The sequence below is a fragment of the Heterodontus francisci genome, chromosome 34 (assembly GCF_036365525.1).
Source record: "Heterodontus francisci isolate sHetFra1 chromosome 34, sHetFra1.hap1, whole genome shotgun sequence".
NCBI lineage: Eukaryota > Metazoa > Chordata > Chondrichthyes > Heterodontiformes > Heterodontidae > Heterodontus > Heterodontus francisci.
The window spans coordinates 38,167,833-38,188,606 of record NC_090404.1 but is presented as its reverse complement, the minus strand read 5'-3'; the positions used below and the strand labels follow the sequence as shown (position 1 = coordinate 38,188,606).

At 45.3% G+C, this 20,774-nt stretch overlaps 1 non-coding gene across 1 annotated transcript; it reads right to left on the bottom strand.

The window, feature by feature from the left end:
• Positions 1-11,340: 11,340 nt before the first annotated feature.
• On the bottom strand, positions 11,341-11,424 carry trnas-cga (transfer RNA serine (anticodon CGA)). The gene has a single exon. It is a non-coding gene; the product is annotated as a tRNA-Ser (tRNA).
• Between the last annotated feature and the right edge of the window lie 9,350 nt (positions 11,425-20,774).

Sequence of the window (20,774 nt, the reverse complement as noted above, 5' to 3'; positions counted from 1 at the left end):
AATTTACCTTTAGAAATGGAACAAAAATCTGCCAAATTGGAGATACTCTTTCTTTCCGGCTGCCTGTCTCTCTTTCGGCCTCCCTCACTCTTGGTGTGCATATCTGTGTGTTTCGCTCTATGTGTGTCAATGTGGTTCAATTCCCCGAGGAGGTGACTGGATTTTTACCTTCACAAACTTGATTTATTTTAGTTGTGCAGCATCATTTTAAAATGTTGCAGTGGAAAGTAGCAGGGTAAAAATAATGCAAGACCAGATTGTCTCTTTCTGCATTTTCTTGAGTGCAGACTGTTCAGTGACTAAGTGCCGGTGTATTAAAAAGCAGAGGATGATTTAAATTTTAACTGAGCAACATTTAAACAGATATAGACCGAGTAGTTATAGTCGAGTGGTTAGGTAATGAATACATCGAGAGAATGAATTAATAAATTTTAAAAAACAAAGTGAAATCCCTCAGACATTAGGAATTGTTTCCACCGCTGCCAGCTCTCACAGGGAACAGGAAAATAAACGTTCACTGTCAACTTTTACCAGAACGGAGAGGTGAAAACCAACAGGAAAACCTCGAAAATAGAGAAGGCTGGAAGGTGAACTGATGGAATTTGCGAAGCTTTGTCTCTATTTCATCAGGTATTAGAGGCGAAATTTAGTCACTCAGCTTCAGGATTACATTTGCTGATCCGGAATCAAACAAACAGCAAGATTTTTATAGACCTGGAAAGAAAGATTCTATATTGAGATGCAATTCTTAAGATCATATTTTGACATCTGATGGATCAGCATTTTGGTCCAGCTCTCACTCTGTCATTAGATGACTGCAGTGACCACACTTTAAAAGTAGTTCCTTGACTGTGAAGCGCTTGGTGAGATCCTGGGGATGTGCAAGGCGCTGTTTAAATGTAAGTCTTTCTTCTTTTCTTACTTCCTGTCTGTCAGTCTCAGTGAAGTAAAATATGGAATTGTGGAGTGAATCTGTTCCTTTGAGCATCTACTCCACACTCTGCCGTTCTCTTTCTCCTTTTCTATCTTTTTCTCTTTGTTTCCCTCTCCTCGGTGTCTGTCTGGAATAAAAATCCTCCCTCTGGGGCTGGTGGATGAACCCAGGTCTGCTAACAGTGCAATTCTTGGTCTGATGCTTCTGTCGTGGAAACGTGACTGTGAGTTGTGTTCCTTCCTTTTTAGTTCAGTGATGAGTATCCTTACCTATCACATGGGGAGTGTGGGGTCAATTTCTACATGGGGAGGTTGCACATTTTCAAGACATCGGAATGTTCCATGGTGCAGCTTCATCTCAAAATATAATGGTGAATGTTGGCAGAGTTAAACATGCAAGAGGGAATGCTCATAAGGTCATAAGAAGTAGGAGCAGGAGGAGGCCGTCCGGCCCCTTGAGCCTGCTCCAACCATTCAATAAGATCATGGCTGATCTTTTCGTGGACTCAGATCCACTTACCCGCGCTCTCACCGTATCCCTTAATTCCTTTATTGTTCAAAAAGATATCTACCTTAGCTTTAAAAACGTTTACTGAAGAAGTGTCTACTACTTCACTGGGCAAGGAATTCCATAGATTAACAACCCTCTGGGTGAAGAAGTTCCTTCTTAATTCAGTCCTAAATCTGCTCCCTCTAATCTTGAGGCTATGCCCTCTTGTCCTAACTTCACCTACCAGTGGAAACATCCTCTCTTTTTTTTTTAGAACATTACAGCGCAGTGCAGGCCCTTCGGCCCTTGATGTTGCGCCGACCTGTGAAACCATCTGACCTACACTATTTCATTTTCATCCATATGTCATTCCAATGACCACTTAAATGCCCTTAAAGTTGGCGTGTTGCAGGGAGGGCGTTCCACGCCCCTATTACTCTCTGAGTAAAGAAACTACCTCTAACATCTGTCCTATATCTATCACCCCTCAACTTAAAGCTATGTCCCCTCGTGTTTGCCATCACCATCTGAGGAAAAAGACTCTCACTATCCACCCTAACTAACCCACTTATTATCTTATATGTCTCTATTAAGTCACCTCTCCTCCTCCTTCTCTCCAACGAAAACAACCTCAAGTCCCTCAGCCTTTCCTCGTAAGACCTTCCCTCCATACCAGGCAACATCCTAGTAAATCTCCTCTGCACCCTTTCCAAAGCTTCCACATCCTTCCTATAATGCGGTGACCAGAACTGCACGCAATACTCCAGGTGAAGTCTCACCAGAGTTTTGTCAAGCTGCAGCATGACCTCGTGGCTCCGAAACTCGATCCCCCCACTAATAAAAGCTAACACACCATATGCCTTCTTAACAGCCCTATTAACCTGGGTAGCAACCTTCAGGGATTTATGTACCTGGACACCAAAATCTCTCTGTTCATCTACACTACCAAGAATCTTCCCATTAGCCCAGTATTCTGCATTCCTGTTACTCCTTCCAAAGTGAATCACCTCACACTTTCCCGCATTAAACTCCATTTGCCATCTCTCAGCCCAGCTCTGCAGCCTATCTATGTCCCTCTATACCCTACAACATCCTTCGGCACTATCCACAACTCCACCGACCTTAGTGTCATCCGCAAATTTACTAACCCACCCTTCTACACCCTCTTCCAGGTCATTTATAAAAATGACAAACAGCAGTGGCCCCAAAACAGATCCTTGCGGTACACCACTAGTAACTAAACTCCAGGATGAACATTTGCCATCAAGCACCACCCTCTGTCTTCTTTCAGCTAGCCAATTTCTGATCCAAAGCTCTAAATCACCTTCAACCCCATACTTCCGTATTTTCTGCAATAGCCTACCGTGGGGAACCTTATCAAACGCCTTACTGAAATCCATATACACCACATCCACTGCTTTACCCTCATCCACCTGTTTGGTCACCTTCTCGAAAAACTCAATAAGGTTTATGAGGCACGACCTACCCGTCACAAAACCGTGCTGACTATCGCTAATGAACTTATTCTTTTCAAGATGATTATAAATCCTGTCTCTTATAACCTTTTCCAAAATTTTACCCACAACCGAAGTAAGGCTCACAGGTCTATAATTACCAGGGCTGTCTCTGCTCCCCTTCTTGAACAAGGGGACAACATTTGCTATCCTCCAGTCTTCCGGCACTATTCTCGTCGACAATTATGACATAAAGATCAAGGACAAAGGCTCTACAATCTCCTCCCTAGCTTCCCAGAGAATCCTAGGATAAATCCCATCTGGCCCAGGGGACTTATCTATTTACACACTTTCCAAAATTGATAACACCTCCTCCTTGTGAACCTCAATCCCATCTAGCCTAGTAGTCTGAATCTCAGTATTCTCCTCGACAACATTTTCTTTCTCTACTGTAAATACTGACGAAAAATATTCATTTAACACTTCCCCTATCTCCTCTGATTCCACACACAACTTCCCACTACTATCCTTGATTGGCCCTAATCTAACTCTAGTCATTCTTTTATTCCTGATATACCTATAGAAAGCCTTAGGGTTTTCTTTGATCCTATCCGCCAATGACTTCTCGTGTCCTCTGCTTGCTCTTCTTAGCTCTCCCTTTAGATCCTTCCTGGCTAGCTTGTAACTCTCAAGCGCCCTAACTGAGCCTTCACGTCTCATCCTAACATAAGCCTTCTTCTTCCTCTTGACAAGCGCTTCAACTTCTTTAGTAAACCATGGTTCCCTCGCTCGACAACTTCCTCCCTGCCTGACAGGTACATACTTATCAAGGACACGCAGTAGCTGCTCCTTGAATAAGCTCCACATTTCGATTGTTCCCATCCCTGCAGTTTCCTTCCCCATCCTATGCATCCTAAATCTTGCCTAATCGCATCATAATTTCCTTTCCCCCAGCTATAATTCTTGCCCTGCGGTATATACCTGACCCTGCCCATCGCTAAGGTAAACCTAACCGAATTGTGATCACTATCACCAAAGTGCTCACCTACATCTAAATCTCACACCTGGCCGGGTTCATTACCCAGTACCAAATCCAATGTGGCATCGCCCCTGGTTGGCCTGTCTACATACTGTGTCAGAAAACCCTCCTGCACACACTGGACAATAACTGACTCATCTAAAGTACTCGAACTATAGTATTTCCAGTCAATATTTGGAAATTTAAGGTCCCCCATAACAACTACCCTGTTACTCTCGCTCCTGTCGAGAATCATCTTCACTATCCTTTCCTCTACATCTCTGGAACTTCTTCTTATATCTTATCTATTCCCTTCATAATTTTATATGTTTCTATAAGATTCCCCCCTCATTCTTCTGAATTCCAATGAATATAATCCCAATCTACTCAGTCTCTCCTCATAAGGCAACCCCCTCAACTCCAGAATCAACCTAGTGAACCTCCTCTGCACCCTCTCCAGTGCCAGTATATCCTTTCTCAAGTAAGGAGACCAAAACTCCACACAGTACTCCAGGTGCGGCCTCACCAGTACCTTATACAGCTGCAACATAACCTCTCTGCTTTTAAACTCAATCCCTTTAGCAATGAAGGACAAAATTCTATTTGCCTTCCTAATTACTTGCTGTACCTACAGACCAACCTTCTGCGATTCATGCACAAGGACACCCAGGTCCCTCTGCATAGCAGCATGCTGCAACTTTTTACCATTCAAGTAATAATCCTTTTTACTGTTACTCCTACCGAAATGAATGACTTCACATTTATTAACATTGTATTCCATCTGCCGGACCTTTGCCCACTCACTCAATGTATCTATGTTCCTCTGCAAAGTTTCACAGTCATCTGCACACTTTGCTCTGCCACTCATCTTAGTGTCGTCTGCAAACTTTGACAACCTACACGTGGTCCCCAACTCCAAATCATCTATATAAATTGTAAATAATTGCGGTCCCAACACTGATCCCTGAGGCACACCACTAGTGACTGATTGCCAACCAAAATAGCACTCTTTTATCACCACTCTCTGCTTCCTGTTCGTCAACCAATCCTCTATCCATGCTAATACTTTACCCCTAACGCCATGCATCCTTATCTTATGCAGCAGCCTCTTGTGCGGCACCTTGTCGAAGGCCTTTTGGAAATCTAGGTACACCACATCCACTGGGTCCCCATTGTCCACCTTGCTCCTAATGTCATCATCGAATTCCAAAAGATTTGTCAAGCATGACCTGCCCTTCATGAACCCATGCTGCGTCTGCCCAATGGGACAATTTCTATCGAAATGCCCTGCTATTTCTTCCTTGATAATAGACTCAAGCATCTTCCCCACTACAGAGGTTAAGCTAACCGGTCTATAATTCCCCATCTTTTGTCTACCTCCCTTTTTAAACAGTGGCATCACATCTGCTGTTTTCCAATCTGCTGGGACTACCCCAGAGTCCAGTGAATTTTGGAAAATTACCGCCAGTGCATCTGCTCTTTCTCCCGCCATCTCTTTTAGTACCCTGGGATGCATTCCATCAGGGCCAGGAGACTTATCATTCCTCAGCTCCATTCGCTTGCGCAACGCTACCTCTTCCGTAATAATGATTGTTTCCAGGTCCTCACCTTCGTTCGTCTCTTTGTCAATTGCTGGCATGTTATTAATGTCCTCCACTGTGAAGACTGATGCAAAATACCTGTTCAATGCCTCGGCCATTTCATCATATCCCATAACTAAATTCCCCTTCTCATCCTCTAAAGGAACAACGTTTACTTTAGCCACTCTTTTTCGTTTTATATATTTGTAGAAACTTTTGCTATCTGTCTTTATATTCTGTGCTAGTTTTTTCTCATGTTCTATCTTACTTTTCTTTATAGCTATTTTTGTGGCTTTCTGTTGACCTTTAAAGTTTTCCCAATCTTCTAGTTTCATGCTGTTTTTGGCCACTTTGTATGCCTTCTCTTTCAATTTGATAGCCTCCCTTATTTCCTTAGACACCCATGGCAGATTACCCCTTTTCTTCCAGTCCTTCCTTTTCACTGGAATATGCTTTTGCTGAGCACTTTGAAAAATTGCTTTGAAAGTCCTCCACTGCTCGTCAACTGTCCTACCATAAAATCTTTGTTTCCAGTCTACTTTAGCCAAGTCCTCCCTCATTCTATTGTAGTCCCCCTTGTTCAAGCGCAGGACCCTGGTATTGGATTTTATCTTCACACTCTCCATCTGTATTCTAAATTCAACCACACTGTGATCACTCCTTCCAAGAGGATCCCTAACTATGAGGTCATTAATTATTCCTGTCTCATTACACAGGACTAGATCTAGGATAGCTTGCTCCCTCTTCGGTTCCCTTACATACTGTTCAAGAAAACTATCACGGATACACTTAATGAACTCCTCCTCAAGGCTACCCTGACTGAGCTGGTTCGACCAATCTACATGTAGATTAAAATCCCCCATGATAATTGCCGTACCATTTTTACAGGCATTTGCACGTGGCTCGGGCAGTAATCTGGAGATTATGACCCTCGAGGACCTGTTCCTTAATTTCGTTCCCAGTGCTTTATAATCCCCAAACAGGTCCTCCATCCTAGCCTTGCCTATGTTGTTAGTCCCAACGTGGACCACAACAACTGGATCCTCCCCCTCCCACTCCAAAATCCTTTCAAGCCGGTCAGAGATGTCCAGCAACCTGGCACCGGGCAGGCAACACACCATGCGGGACTCCTGATCAGGATTGCAAAGGATACTATCTATCCCCCTCATTATAGAATCCCCGATAACTACCACTTGCCTTTTTGCTCGCACCTCTTGAATGGCCTTCTGCACCATGCTCTCTTCAAGAATTTTCTGAAGCAGTGATCGTTTCATCATGAAGTGCCCTCACACTGCACAGTGATAGATAATTGTGATTTTAATCGAATGTAATACCGATTTCTGTTCGTGCTGCTCAGTGACATTGCTTCATATCTGCCAGTCTTCCATGTTGGAACTTGTTAAAATTCATGAAGACTAAAAGAAGTACGCCTGTCGTAACAACTCTAATATAAAAGCAAAATACTGCAGATGCTGGAAATCTGAAATAAAAACAAAACGTGCTGGAAATATTCAGCAAGTCTGGCCGCATGCATGGAGAGCGTGGCAGAGTGAATGTGAAAGGTCAGCGACATTTCACCAGAACGGGCAAAGGTTAGCAATGTAATAGATTTTAAGCAAATAAAGTGAGGTGGTGCAAAAGAGAACAAAAGAACAAAGAGAACAGAAGAACAAATATTATTCCTAATGAGCTTTATTACGTTTTTATTCAGCAAGGAATGCATTTTTTGTGTCAGTTCATACAGCAGCAAGAAAAATTCATTTCCTGACCGTGTTTCATTCCTTGACTGGGAATATAACCATGTCTGCGATGTAGAAAGCATTGAATTCCAACCACAAGACCACCAGGGAATCTACCAGAATTCACTACAAGTTAGCAGCTCCATGCTATATTTGCTATTTCTTCACTTCAGGCCACTTTCATCACAGTTTAGTTTCTCATCAAAACAATCAAATGTTTACCTGAAACACAAAAGCCTTGTTCAGGCAATGACAGCACAGAATGTGTTGACATGTCCACAAAGCTGCAGATGGACAATTTTCAATTTCCAAGATGAACCAACCTCATCAATGTACAAAGCAGCACACTGCCGTCATACATCAATAGAAACAACTGACACACATCAAATTCTGCCAGTTTCATGTGGGATCTCCTTCTTCTATCATTGCTTTTTCTCCAGCTCTCTCTGTTCCTCCAGCTCCCAGGTGAGTTAGATGCCTGATGTGAACACATCGAATTCATGAAACCCAGATTTCCCTGGAAAGCCAGGAATGGGAATGAAAGATGGAGGACATTGGGAAACAATGGGTGTTGCAGATAATGGGATAAATAAGCACTGTGATCTCATCTTCCTGCTTCTTCCAGATACTGAATACTGGAATGTGTAAGAGTTGTTCCCATTAGCAATTATCCCCAGTCACACTCTCCTTCCAATCTTTTACCACTTGCTTATATTTCAAACTCTGCATAATTTCTCACTGGTTTTCAATGTGTATTTGGCTTGAATGGGTTGTAAGATGGTAGAATGACTGTGAAGGCAGCAGCAGTGCTGTTAAGGAACATTCAATTGCAGACCGGTACAGCACAGAAGGAGGCCATTCGGTCCAGCATGATTCGTTGACAGAGCAGTTGTGATTGGTTGATCAGGAATGATATTTGTGCAGATTGAGCAGCAGGCAGAAATATCTGCCCCATTGCCTGCCACCCATATTTTCCTGGCCTCTTCCTCACTTTCATCAGTTCATCACTCTGTGTTCTAACATGTTCCCCTTTCCATCCCAAGCTCTGTCTCTATAACTGTTAGCGACCAGTTACATCTCTGACTTCTTCAGCTCTGCTGCACAGTCACCGACCTGGACCTTTAATTGTGTTTCGCTCTCTCCACAGATGCTGCAGGTGGCTCAGCTGCACAGCAGGGCAGGAAAAAGAGTGGAAGAGCTATAGTGATAGGGGATTCTATCGTGAGGTGTACAGATAGGCGTTTCTGTGGTGGGAAACGGTCTCCAGGATGGTATGTTGCCTCCCTGGTGCTCTGGTCAAGTATGTCATGGAGCAGCTGCAGGACATTCTGAAGGGGGAGGGTGAACATTCAGAGGTCGTGGTACACACCGACATAGGCAGAAAGAGGGATGAGGTCCTGCAACAGGAATTTAGGGAGCTAGGTAGAAGATTGAAAGCAGGATCTCAAACGGTGTATTCTCTGGATTACTCCTGGTGCCACATGCGAGTGAGTATAGGAATAGGAGGATAGAGCAGATGAATGCGTGGCTGAGGAGATGGTGCAGGAGGGATCACTGGGTCTGTTTCTGGCGTGCAGGTTGCGTGGGTTGCACCTGAACTGGAACGGGACCACAATCTTGCTGAGAGGTTTGGTAGTGCTGTTGGGGGTGCGGGGCTGGGGTGGGGTGGTGGGTGCGGGGGCGGGGTGAGTGGGGTTGCAGGGTGCTAACATAATTTGGCAGGGGGATGGGAAACAAAGTGGAGGTACAGTAGGGGGTGATGCACAGCCAAATATAAAAGAAAAACTGAGTCACTGTGGAATGCAGAGCAAATATTGTCAAGGCACAAGTGAAAAATACAAGACTGGATTGCATCTATTTTAATGAAAGGAATCTTACCAGTAAGGCAGATGAATTGAGGGTGAAGATTATCACATTGGATTATGATATTATTGATATCACAGAGACATGATTGAGGGAGGGGCAGGACTGGCAACTCAATATTCCAGGGTATAGAATCTACAGGCGAAACAGGGGTCCATTAGGGGCCAAAGTGGCAATCTGTGTGTGGAGCTGGAGGTTATAGGTGAGGTTTTAAAAGATTACTTTTCATCTGTGTTCACTATGGAGAAGGACGATGTGGGTGTAGATATCAGGGAGGGAGATTGTGATGTACTTGAACACATTAACATTGAAAGGGAGGAATCATTACCTGTTTTAGCGTGCTTAAAATTTGATAAATCCCCAGGCCCAGGTGCGATGTATCCCAGGCTATGATGTGAGGCAAGGGAGGTGATCAGAGGGGCTTTGACACAAATTTTCAGATCCTATCTGGCCACAGGAGACGTACCAGAGGATTGGAGGACAGCGAATATGGTAACTTTCTTCAAGACGGGTTCCAGGGATAAACCAGGTAATGACAGTCTAACATCAGTGGTTGGGCAACTATTGGAAGAGATTCTGAGGGACAGGATTAATCTCCACTTGGAGAGGCAGGGATTAATTAGGGACAGTTAACATGTCTTTGTCAGGGAGGGATCGTGTCTAACTAACTTGATTGAATTATTTGAGGTGGTGGCTAGATGTGTAGATGAGGGTAAACCAGTTGATGTAGTCAAATAGACTTTAGTAAGTCTTTTGATAAAGTCCCGCATGGGAGATTGGTTAAGAAGGTAAGGGCCCATGGGATCCAGGGAACTTTGGCAAAGTGGATCAAAAATTGACTTAGTGGCAGGAGGCAGAGGGTGGTCGTCATGGGTTGTTTGTGTGAGTGGAAGCCTGTGACCAGTGGTGTAGCGCAGGGATCACTGCTGGGACCCTTGCTGTTTGTAGTGTACATTAATGATTTAGACGTGAATATAGGAGGTATGATCAGTAAATTCGCAGATGACACGAAAATTGGTGGTGTCGTAAATAGTGAGGAGGAAAGCCTTAGATTACAGGACGATATAGAGGGGCTGGTAAGATGGGTGGAGCAGTGGCAAATGGAATTTAATCCTGATAAGTGTGAGGTGATGCATTTTGGAGGACTAACAAGGCAAGGGAATATAAAATGGATGCTAGGACCCTAGGAAGTACAGAAGGTCTGGGGGACCTTGGTGTACTTGTCTATAGACCACTGAAAGCAGCAGCACTGGCAGATGAGGTGGTTAGGCAGGCATATGGGATAATTGCCTTTATTAGCCGAGGCACAGAATTTAAGAGCAGGGAGGTTATGATGGAGCTGTATAAAATGCTAGTTTGGCCACAGCTGGAGTACTGTGCACAGTACTCTGGGCAGCACCTTATAGGAGGGATGTGATTGCCCTGGAGAGGGTGCAGAGGCGATTCACAATGATGTTGCCTGACCTGGAGCATTTCAGTTATGAAGAGAGACTGAAATGGCTCCGGTTATTTTCCTTAGAGTAGAGAAGGCTGAGGGGGGACGCGATTGAGGTATAGAAAATTAGAGGGGCATTGATAGGTTCGACAGGAAGAAACCTTTTCCTTAGCGGAGGTGTCAATAACCAGGGGGCATAGATTTAAGGTAGGGGGCAGGAAGTTTAGAGTGGATTTGAGGGAAGAAGTTCACTCAGAGGGTGTTTGGAATTTGGACCACACTGCCTGAAGGGTTGGTGGAGGCAGGAACCCTCACAACATTTACCAAGTATTTCGATGAGCACTTGAAACGGCAGAGAATACAAGGCTGCAGGCCAAGTGCTGAAAAATGGGATTAGAATAATTAGGTTCTTTGTGACCGGCACAGACACGATTGGCCGAAGGGCCTGTTTTTCTGCTGTATAACTCTATGACCGCCGAGTTGCGAACCATTTGCTGTTTCTTTTTAATGTCAGTCACGTTTGTGAGAGTTGTCATAACAGTAAAAAAGACTGATTACTTTCTGACCAGGAATCAAACCCAGAACGCGAGAGTGAATGCATTGAGCCCACACCACTCGAACACCAGTGAAGCTCACCCACGCCTTTCAATATTAGCTGCTTTTCCCATTTCTTCACCTTCAATAGGCTGATTTGTTTGTTTATTTCTCACACATTTTTTGCCTTTTGTTCAGTTGATGACAAATCCACGATCTCTGATTGATACTGAGACATTTGAACATTTCCAACCAGCAAAGTGAGCAGTCAACTCAAGAAAAATGGCACAAAGCCGCTGTGAGCAGGGTTTGAACCTGCGCAGGGAAATTCCCCATTGGATTTCGAGTCCAATGGATTAACCACTCGGCCATCACAGCTCTGCTGCTGCTGGCTCTTCTAATTAAATCATTGGTACAATGCATTAGACAATTGCTTAAATGAGACATATTCTGGGGAATCATTGCCTTTGAGCCTTGTGTTGAGTTGCATCTCCCAGTGTATGTTAAAATTCCCATGATGGAATCAGTGTAGTTTACAACACAGAAGGAATCCTCTCGATCCACCGAGCCTGCACCAGCTCTTTGAAAGATCAGTCAGTTTAATCCCACAATCCAGCTTTTCCCCATCACCCTGGAAGTCAGTCCTCTTCTCTTCTCGCTATTCTCTGTTTTATGTACCTCAGAAAATTATGTATCCGCGCTGTCACTGGTCCTTTAATTCCATCACTTTAATTTTTCTAACAAGTTGATTATGTGGTATTTCACCAAATGCTTTTTAAAGTCCATCTCCACAACATCACTCACATTACCGCTACCCTCATCAACTTTAGAGATATACAGCTGCACAGCACAGGAATAGGCCCTTCGGCCCATCGTATCTGTGCCAGCTATCAAGCACCCATCTATTCTAATCCCATTTCGAGCACTTGGCCCGCAGCCTTGTATGCTATGGCGTTTCAAGTGCTCATCTAAATATTTATTAAATGTTGTGAGTGTTCCTGCCACTACCACCCCTTCAGATAGTGTGTTCCAGTTTCTTTCTCCATTAATTGGATAGACTCAGTTCAAGGTCCAAATGAACATTGGTGTGAATGGAACGTGTGCAGCCTCGAAACAGCGGTGGTAACTGAGCAATGTTAACGGCTTTAAGACTGTGAAAATGAATGTTACAGTCTGCTAAGCCACAGTGAACTGAAATGGAAACAAGTCAGTGTTAATAGTGGAAGGAATAATCTGAGAGAAGGGGCGGGTTTGAATGTTGGAACGTGAAGCACAGGCATGTGTAAGTGAAATGCTGTAAAAGGAGACAGTAGTTTTTTTTCTCCATCAAGAAGAAATTCATTTTCAAGAAGTAAGGATTGGTTATTTGCTGCATTCCATTAGTTGGTGCAGCAGCCGGTTTAAGACATAAAGCAAGCTCTATCTGGATTTGGAGTGGCTGTGACCACAACACAGAGTATTCACCATTATACATTCACAGTCCCACTGAAGCAGCTGCGATAGTCTAACACAATTGTTTGAGAAAGATCTTTTTTAGTGAAGAGGATTTCTCGGCAAAAGCTGCCTGATCTGCTGAATCTTTCGAACATGTGATGCTTTTATTTTGGACTTTCCACCTGAGCAGCTTTTCTGCTGATATAAGAAACAGCAAGGGTCCCAGCACCGATCCCTGTGGTGCACCATTGGTCACCAATATAACACAAATTATGACCGCATTGGGAATGGAACCCCAATTCAATGGAATTATGATCGCTGAAACCCCGACTATCAACAATTTTGGGGGATGCCATTGACCAGAAACAGAACTGAATTAGCCACATACATACTGTGTCTACAACAGCGGGTCCGAGGCTGGGAATTCTGCAGCGATTAACCCAACACCTGACACCCCAAAGCCTGTCCGCCATCTACAAGACACAAGTCAGGAGTGCGATGGAATACTCTCCACTTACTTGAATGATATTGGAGCTGCACTCAGGAAGCTCAACTCCATCCGGGACAAAGCAGCCCACTTGATTGGCAGCCCATCCGCCACCATAAACATTCACTCCCTTTGCCACCAAAGCACAGTGGCAGCAGTGTGTATCATCTACAAGATACACTGCAGCAACTCACCACAACTCCTTCAACAGCACTTTGCAATTCGACAGCGCTTTGCAAACGCGTGACCTCTGCCACCTGGAAGGGCAAGGACAGCAGATGAGTGGGAATATCACTATCTGCTAGTTCCCCTCCAAGCCCCACACCATCCTGACTTGGAAATATATCACCGTTCCTTTACTGATATTGGATCAAAATCCTGGAACTCCCTCCCTAACAGCACTGTCCATACACCGACACCACATGGACTGCAGCGGTTCAAGAAGGCAGCTCACCACCACCTACTCAAGGGAAATTAGGGATGGGCAAGGCAAATCCCCAGGATGTTGATGGTGGAGGATTCAGCAAAGATAATGCCGTTGAACTTCAAGGGGAGATGATTAGAATTTCTCTTGTTGGGGATGAAATTGTCCAGCAATTGTGAGGTGTGACTGTAACTTGCCGTTTATCAGTCCAAGCTTGACTGTAGTCCAGGCCTTGCTGCATATGCATATGGACTGCTTCAGTGTCTGAGGAGTCGAGAATGGTACCAACCATAGTGCAATCATCAGCGAGCATCCCCACGTCTGACCTTGTGATGGAGGGACGGTCATTGATGAAGCATCTGAAGTTGATTGGATCCAGGACAAGATCTGAGGAACTCCTGCAATTATGTCCAGGAGCTGAGATGATTGACGCCCAACAACACAACCATCTTCCTTTAAAAATGGAAGAATAGAAGATAGGAGCAGGAGTAGGCCATTCGGCCCTTCGAGCCTGGTCCGCCATTCATTCTGATCATGGCTGATCATCCAACTCACTAATCTGTTTCCGCTTTTCCCCCATATCCATCGATCCCTTTGAGCCCAAGAGCTTGAAAACATACAATGTTTTGACCTCAACTGCTTTCTGTGGGAGCGAATTCCACAGGTTCACCACTTTCTGGGTGAAGAAACGTCTCTTCATCTCAGTCCTGAATTTTTTATAATTCATTCATGGGATGTGGGTGACGCTGGCCAGGCCAGCATTTATTGCCCATCCCTAATTGCCCTTGAGAAGGTGGTGGTGAGCTGCCTTCCTGAACTGCTGCAGTTCATTTGGTGTCGGTATACCCACAGTGCTGTGAGGAAGGGAGTTCAAGGATTTTGACCTCGCGACAGTGAAGGAGCAGCGATATAGTTCCAAGTCAGGATGGTGTGTGACTTGGAGGGGAACTTGCAGGTGGTGGTGTGCCCATGTATTTGCTGCCCTTGTCCTTCTAGTTGGTAGACGTCGCGGGTTTGGAAGGTGCTGTCTAAGGAGCCTTGCTGCATTGCTGCAGAGCATCTTGTAGGTGGTACACACTGCTGCCACTGTGCGTCGGTGGTGGAGGGAGTGAATGTTTGTAGATGGGGTGCCAATAAAGTGGGCTGCTTTGTCCTGGATGGTGTCGAGCTTCTTGAGTGTTGTTGGAGCTGCACCCATCCAGGCAAGTGGGGAGTATTCCATCACACTCCTGACTTATGCCTTGTAGATGGTGGGCAGGCTTATGGGAGTCAGAAACTGAGTTACTCGTCTCAGGATTCCTAGCCTCTGACCTGCTCTTGTAGCCATGGTATTTATATGGCTACTCCAGTTCAGTTTCTGGTCAATGGTAACCCCTAGGATGTTGATAGTGGGGGATTCTGCGATGGTAATGCTGTTGAATGTCAAGGGGAGATGGTTAGATTCTCTCTTGTTGGAGATGGACATTGTCTGGCACTTGTGTGGCACGAATGTTACTTGCCACTTATCAGCCCAAGCCTGGATATTATCCAGGTCTTGCTGCGTTTCTACACGGACTGCTTCAGTATCTGAGGAGTCAGGAATGGTGCTGAACATTATGCAATCATCCGCCAACATCCCCACTTCTGACCTTATGATTGACGGAAGGCCATTGATAAAGCAGTTGAAGATGGTTGGGTCCAGGACACTACCCTGAGGAACTCCTGCAGTGATGTCCTGGAGCTCAGATGATTGACCTCCAACAACCACAACCATCTTCCTTTGCACCAGGTATGACTCCAGCCAGTGGAGGGCTTCCCCCTGATTTCTGTTGACCTCAGTTTTGCTAGGGCTCCTTGATGCCATACTCGGTCAATTGCTGCCTTGATGTCAAGGGCAGTCACTCTCACCTCACCTCTTGAGTTCAGTTCTTTTGTCCATGTTTGAACCAAGGCTGTAATGAGGTCAGGAGATGAGTGAACCGAAACTGAGAGTCACTGACCAATGGTTTACCCCGTATCCTTAGTCTATGACCACTGGTTCTGGACTCCCCCACCATCGGGAACATCCTTCCTGCATCTACCATGTCAAGGCCTGTTAGAAATTTATAGGTTTCTATGAGATCCCCCTCCCCGCCCCCACACACACACAACCCGCCCCCACCCCACCACCCCACCACCCCACCCCCCACCGCCACCCCTTCAGCTTTCTGAACTCCAGCGAATATAATCCTAACCAATTCAATCTCTCATACGTCAGTCTGGCCATCCCAAAATTCAGTCTGGTACAACTTCGTTGCACTCCCTCGAGAGCAAGAACATCCAACCTCAGATAAGGCGACCAAAACTACACAGTATTCCAGGTGTGGCCTCACCAAGGCCCTGTATAATTGCAGCAAGACATTCCTGCTCCTGTACTCGAATCCTATCGCAATGAAGGCCAACATAACGTTTGCCTTTTTTTTTACACCTGTCACACCTGCATGCTTACGTTTAGCGACTGGCGTACGAGAACATGCAGGTCTCGTTGGATATTCTCCTCTCTCAGTTTATAGGCATTCAGATAATAATCTGCCTTCCTGCTTTTACCACCAAAGTGGATAACATCACATTTATTCACATTATACTTCATCTGCCGTACATTAGTTTGATCAATTTGCTTACCCACTATTTTTTTCATGTTTGTACTTTCAGCTGTTCAATTTTCAGTCCGTTGACACCCTTTCTGTACGAATGCTTTGTCTTTCAACGCACCATTTACATATCTTTGCTCCATGACCTACTGGTCAGCAATTCTGTGACTTTGTCCTATTTCCACCTTCTCCTTGTTATCTCTTGCCGCACCCATACTTTACTTGCTTATTACCTTTTACATTTCCAATATTTGCCAGTTCTGAAGAAGGGTCACTGACCTGAAACGTTAACTTCTCTCTCCACAGATGCTGCCAGACCTGCTGAGTATTTCCAGCATTTTTTGTTTTTATTTCAAATACTCCTGGATGTTCGTTTCCCATCTCTGGTCAGCCTGCAGCGATGTCTCCGTGATCCCAACTATATCATACCCGTTTACATCCATTTGCGCAATTAATTCATCCACTTTATTGCTCATACCGACCATTCCCTGGTGTGCAGCAAGGTGAGACTCAAACCAAAGAAGCTGCATCACTCCAAGCAGAAGAGCCACTCACACATCAACACGAGCAGAATTTCTTATCCACAGTTGTTACATAAATTTCTAAATTCAACTTGAAAAAGCCCTTCAAAACACTCCCACAGGGGATGCAGAGACCAAGTGGGCCTACATCAGAGATGCCATCTATGAGTCAGCTATGATCACCTATGGTAAATGTGTGAAGTAGAATGCAGACTGGTTTCAATCTCACTTTGAAGAGCTGGACTCTGTCATAGCCGCTAAGTGCATTGCACTGTTGAACTCCAAGAAAGTCCCCAGCGAGCGAACATCTGTAGCACTTAAAGCAGCCAGAAACGCTGCACTAAGAACAGCCAGGTGCTGTGCAAATGATGACTGGTAACACCGATGCAGCCATATTCAGCTGGCCTCCGACACCGGAAGAATCAGAGATATGCATGATGGTATTAAGAGAGCTTTTGGGACACCCATCAAGAAGATCGCCCCCCTCAAATCTAAATCAGGGGACACAACTACTGACCAACGCAAGCAATTGAACCTCTGGGTGGAGCACTACCTAGAACTGTACTCCAGGGAAAATGTTGTCACTCAGACCGCCCTCAATGCTCTGCCACTCATGGATGCGCTGGACATACAGCAAAAAAAATCAGAACTCAGTGATGCCATTGATTCCCTAGCCAGCGGAAATGCCCCTGGGAAGGACAGCATTACCCCTGAAATAATCAAGCGTGCTAAGCCTGCTATACTCTCAGCACTATACGAACTGCTTTGCCTGTGTTGGGACGAGGGAGCAGTACCACAGGACATGCAGGATGCCAATATCATCACCCTCTATAAGAACAAAGGTGACCGTGGTGACTGCAACAACTACCATGGAATCTCCCTGCTCAGTATAGTGGGGATGTCTTCGCCCGAGTCGCTTTAAACAGACTCCAGAAGCTGGCCGTGCATGTCTACCCTGAGGCACAATGTGGCTTTCGAGCAGAGAGATTGATCATTGACATGCTGTTCTCCCTTCGTCAGCTACAGGAGAAAGGCCATGAAAAACAGATGCCCCTCGATGTTGCTTTCATTGATCTCACCAAAGCCTTTGACCTCGTTAGCAGACGTGGTCTCTTCAGACAACTAAAAAAGATCAGATGTCCACCAGAGCTACTAAGTATCATCACCTCATTCCATGACAATATGAAAGGCACAATCCAGTATAGCAGCACCTCATCAGACTCCTTACCTATCCCGAGCGGCGTGAAACAGGAATGTGTTCTTGCACCCACGCTGTTTGGGATCTTCTTCTCCCTGCTGCTCTCACATGCATTCAAGTCTTCAGTGGAAGGAATTTTCCTCCACACAAGATCAGGTGGCAGGTTGTTCAACCTTTCCCGTCTAAGAGTGAAGACCAAAGTACGGAAATTCCTCATCAGGGAACTCCTCTTTGCTGACAGTGCTGCATTAACATCTCACACTGAAGAGTGTCTGCAGAGTCTCATTGACAGGTTTGCGGCTGCCTAAAACAAATTTGGCCGAACAATCAGCCTCAAGAAAATGAACATCATGGGACAGCTCATCAGAAATGCTTCATCCATCAATATCGGCGACCATTCTCCGGAATTGGTTCAAGAGTTCAGCTACCTAGTCTCAACTATCACCAGTAACCTATCTTTCGATGCAGAAATCAACAAATGCACGGGAAAGGCTTCCACTGCTATGTCCAGACTGGCCAAGAGAGTGTGGGAAAATGGCGCACTGACACAGAACACAAAGGTCCGAGTGTATCAAGCCAGTGTCCTCAGTAACAAAAACAAGAAATGCTGGATTCACTCAGCAGGTCTGGCAGCATCTGTGGAAAGAGAAGCAGAGTTAACGTTTCGGGTCAGTGACCCTTCTTCGGAACTCAGATTTCCAGCATCCGCAGTATTTTGCTTTTATTTCAGTGTCCTCAGTACCTTGTTCTACAGCAACGAGGCCTGGACAATGTATGTCAGCCAAGAGCGATGTTTCAATTCATTCCATCTTCGCTGCCTCTGGAGAATCCTTGGCATCAGGTGGCAAGATCGTATCTCCAACACAGAAGTCCTCGAGGCCGCCAACATCCCCAACTTATGCACCCTATTGAGCCAGTGGTGCTTGCGATGGCTTGGCCATGTGAGCTGCATGGAATATGGCAGGATCCCCAAGGACACATTGTGCAGCGAGCCCATCACTGGTACCAGCCGTCCATGTCTCCCCTTTAAAGATGTCTGCAAACGCGACATGAAGTCCTGTGACATTGATCACAAGTCGTGGGAGTCAGTTGCCAGTGATCGTTAAAGCTGGCGGGCAGCCATAAATGCGGGGCTAAAGTGTGGTGAGTCGAAGAAACTTAGCAGTTGGCAGGAAAAAAGACAGAAATGCAAGGGGAGAGCCAACTGCATAACAGCCCTGACAACCAACTTTATCTGCAGCACATGTGGAAGTGTCTGTCACTCTCGAATTGGCCTTTATAGCCACTCCAGGCGCTGCTCCACAAAGCACTGACCACCTCCAGGCGCTTACCCATTGTCTCTCGAGACAAGGAGGCCAAAGAAGAAGATTATTAATACTCCACACGTTAAGTTGCAAAGCCTAAGGCTTCTCTTTTTGACATTACTTGTCTCCTTCCCACTGTTTTTCACTGTGGCCCTGTTTGATTCAGGCCCTTGATTTCTCTGCCTATCACTTTTCTTATTCCCCTTTGGTTCTTGTCCTTGATCACCCTTCCTCTGACTCCTTGCAAAGTTTCCCATTCCCCTGCCATTTTAGTTTAACCCTCCCCAACCACTCTAGCAAACACTCCCCCTGGGACATACCTTTGTGTTAGGTATGACTTCATCTCGTGGAGCGTTTCCCCTCTCTTTCCCATTGCCTCCAGTTTTGCTCGGGCTCCTTGATACCATACTGGGTCTAATGTTACCTTGATGTCAAAGGCAGACACTGTCATCTCTCCAATACAACTCTATTTTCCATGTTTGGCCAAGGTTGTAATGAAGTCTGGAATTGCGTGCCCCTGGTGGAATCCAAACTGAGCATAGGTCAACGATGTGTTACTGAGTAAGTGTTTATTGATTGCACTGTCAACGATACCTTCCACAACTTTGCTGATGATTGGGAGTAGACTGATGGGGTAGTTAATGGGTGGATTGGACTTTTCCCGATTTTTGTAGACAGGACATAGCTGGGCAAATTTCGCATTGTCAGGAAGATGTGCGTTTTGCAATTGTACTGAAACAACTTCTCTGAGGACACAGCTGGTTCGAGAGCACAGATCTTCAGTATGACAGTTGGAATTGTGTCAGTGCCTATCGTGTTTTGGAAATTCACTGCCTTCACCCGTCTCTTGATAGCACGTGGATTTAATGGAATTATCTAAAGGCTGGCATCAATGATGATAAGGACCAATCTTCTCTTCAACCCAGGACCGAATCTGCTTCCACCACACTCTCGGTATTGGACATAGCTGTGGCCCCAGCACTGATCCTTGAGGCACTCCACGAGTTACGGTCTGATATCTTGAAAATTCTCCATTTATCCCTACTCGTTGCTTTCTGTCCGTTAACCTCTAAGTCATCCCTGCATGCTAATATATTACTTCAATTTGGCGGCACAGTGGCGCAGTGGCTAGCACTGCAGCCTCACAGCTCCAGGGACCCGGGTTCGATTCTGGGCACTGCCTGTGTGGAGTTTGCAAGTTCTCCCTGTGTCTGCGTGGGTTTTCTCCGGGTGCTCCGGTTTCCTCCCACAAGCCAAAAGACTTGCAGGTTGGTAGGTAAATTGGCCATTATAAATTGTCACTAGTGTAGGTAGGTGGTAGGGAAATATAGGGACAGATGGGGATGTTTGGTAGGAATGTAGGATTAGTATAAATGGGTGGTTGATGGTCGGCACAGACTCGGTGGGCCGAAGGGCCTGTTTCAGTGCTGTATCTCTAATCTAATCTAATCTAATTCCATGAGCCTTTATCTAGTATATTAATCTTCGATGGTATCTTACCGAATGCCTTTTGGAAATCCAATTATACTACATTCCTGGTTCCCCTTTGTCTGCCCTTTCAGTTACATCCTCAGAATTCTGGAATAAATTTGTCATTCAAGATTTCCATTCGGTAAAAACTTTGTTTGATCAGACAATGATTTTCTAAGTGCTTGTTAATACTTCCTTTATCATAGATTGGAACATTTTCCAGATGACTGATGTTCGGCTAACTTGCCTGCAGCTCCCCATACTATATGCGGTGTGTTGTG